We start from the raw sequence: 2934 nt of genomic DNA, 5'->3' as shown, positions 1-2934 counted from the left end.
CATTTGCAACATCATGGATGAACCTACAGAATACTATGCCAAGTGAAATAAATCAGACAGAGAAAGACAAATACAATATGATTTCAATTATGTGTGAAATCTAAAGAACAAAATAAATGAACAAACAAAATGGAAACAAATTCATCGATGCAGAGAATAGACTAACGGTTGCCAGAAGGTAAGGAATGGGGAGTAGGGTGAAAAAAGTGAAAAGATTAAGAAATACAAATTGGTAGTTACAAAATAATTTTGAGAGTGTAAAGCAAAGCATAGAAAATACAGCCAATAATATTGTAATAACTACGTATGATGCCAAGTAGGTACTTGAAATTATCAGGGGAATCACTTTGTAAAGTATATGATTATCTAACCACTATGCTGTACACCTAAAACTAATACAAAATAATTAATACAAACTGTAATGGGAAAATACAATTTTTAAAAGTTATACAGATATATACATTTCTATGCATTAACTCAAGAGTAAATAGGGGAAAGAAATATCAGGAAAAATTAAAATTGCTGTATTTATCATTTTATGATAAAAAAAAACCAAATGTTTTGAATAATATAGTTTGCCTTCATTTCTGTCTTACTGTCATTCCATAAAATATTAATTAAAAGGAACAATGTCAAGACAAGTAAATAGTCATGTGTGTTTAGTGATCACTTGAAATGTAGTTAATGCAAATTAAGGTGTGCTATAAGTATGACATACCCACCAGACTTTCTTTGTTTTGGGGTTTTTTTGTATTTTTTCTGAAGCTGGAAACGGGGAGAGACAGTCAGACAGACTCCCGCATGCGCCCGACCGGGATCCACCCGGCACGTCTACCAGGGACAACGCTCTGCTCACCAGGGGGCGATGCTCTGCCCCTCGGGGGGGGGGGGGTCGCTCTGTCACGACCAGAGCCACTCTAGCGCCTGGGGCAGAGACCAAGGAGCCATCCCCAGCACCTGGGCCATCTCTGCTCCAATGGAGCCTCAGTGGGAGGGGAAGAGAGAGACAGAGAGGAAGGAGAGGGGGAGGGGTGGAGGGGTGGAGAAGCAGATGGGCGCCTCTCCTGTGTGCCATGGCCAGGAATCGAACCCGGGACCCCTGCACGCCAGGCCGACGCTCTACCGCTGAGCCAACCGGCCAGGGCTTTCAAAACACAGTCTGAAAAGTTAAGATAAAATATCTCAGTAATCTTAATTTTATATTTATTGTAAGTTAAAAACTATCTTTTGCCTAACAAGGCGGTGGCGCAGTGGATAGAGCATCGGACTGGGATGCGGAAGACCCAGGTTTGAGACCCCCAAGGTTGCCAGTTTGAGCACGAACTCATCTGGCTTGAGCAAAAAGCTCACCAGCTTGGGCCCAAGGTCACTGGCTCGAGCAAGGGGTCACTCAGTCTGCTAAAGGCACGTGGTCAAGGCACATATGAGAAAGCAATCAATGAACAACTAAGGTGTCGCAACGAGAAACTGATGATTGATGCTTCTCATCCATTCCTGTCTGCCTGTCCATATCTATCCCTCTCTCTGACTCTCTCTCTGTCCCTGTAAAAAAAAAAACAAAAAAGAAAACTATCTTTTAATACATGGGGTTAAATAAAATACATTGCTAAAATTATTTTCCTTTCATTTTATTTTTGTTAATGCAGCAGCTACATAATTTAAAGTAATATAGTGGTTTGCATTATATTTGTTGGACAACACTGCTTGCAGAATACCATGAAAAAGAGTTTAAGCATTATCAAAAATAGGAAGGTGCTGGCCTTCATGGGCACAGCAGGAGGGCTGCATGAGGAGGTGGCAGGTGCAGCCCAGGCATTATGGAATGGCAGCATCGCTGGGTCTTTTCTACTTCTGTTGTTCATGGAGAGGACCTGTCTGCCAGATTATATCTACTCAAACTGTAGATCTGGTTTTATACAAGACCTTCCCAAAGGGAACAGTAATGTATTGATTCTACCTATACCCAACCCCCTAACCAGAACAGACAACCAATTGAGGACATGGATGAGCACTCGTCTAGGTTGCTTTCACATCTTTGACAACAGCTTCAAGATGCCTATGTCCATGCCTAAAATGCTGCCCCACGGTGGCAGGGACTTTGGGGACCCAAATAGGCAGTTTGAGAGGGAGCCCCAGTCCCAATTCCTATCATTGCCTCCAAACTCAGCCTTCAGCAATAGCTTTTAAAGGATTTCTGCATCCACAGTTCCGCTTAAATTTCTAATCTATCCTTTATACTTTCAATAGAATTATTTTCTTGGCCCTGGCCGGTTGGCTCAGCGGTAGAGCGTCGGCCTAGCGTGCGGGGGACCCGGGTTCGATTCCCGGCCAGGGCACATAGGAGAAGCGCCCATTTGCTTCTCCACCCCCACCCCCTCCTTCCTCTCTGTCTCTCTCTTCCCCTCCCACAGCCAAGGCTCCATTGGAACAAAGATGGCCCGGGCGCTGGGGATGGCTCCTTGGCCTCTGCCCCAGGCGCTAGAGTGGCTCTGGTCGCGGCAGAGCAACCCCCCCAGAGGGGCAGAGCATCGCCCCCTGGTGGGCAGAGCGTTGCCCCTGGTGGGCGTGCCGGGTGGATCCCGGTCGGGCGCATGTGGGAGTCTGTCTGACTGTCTCTCCCCATTTCCAGCTTCAGAAAAATACAAAAAAAAAAAAAAGAATTATTTTCTTAATCTAACAGCTCTCCCTAAAAAATCTTTATTGCTTCTCCATTAAAAAAAAAAAAAAAAAAATATATATATATATATATATATATATATGGTATGTGAAACATAGTAAAACAAAAGCCATATGATAAATATTCCTTGTTGAGAAATTTTCTGAATGGATAGAATGGATAAGACTTGAGATTTTGAATAGCAGATGCTGAAAGGAGGACAGATTCTACAGTAAATCCAAGTTGATGTTATCCATGATAACTAGGAAGTAGTAAAT

This window comes from Saccopteryx bilineata, chromosome 6 (assembly GCF_036850765.1).
Source record: "Saccopteryx bilineata isolate mSacBil1 chromosome 6, mSacBil1_pri_phased_curated, whole genome shotgun sequence".
NCBI classification, from domain to species: Eukaryota; Metazoa; Chordata; class Mammalia; order Chiroptera; family Emballonuridae; genus Saccopteryx; species Saccopteryx bilineata.
Note: the sequence above shows the minus strand (reverse complement) of the source record.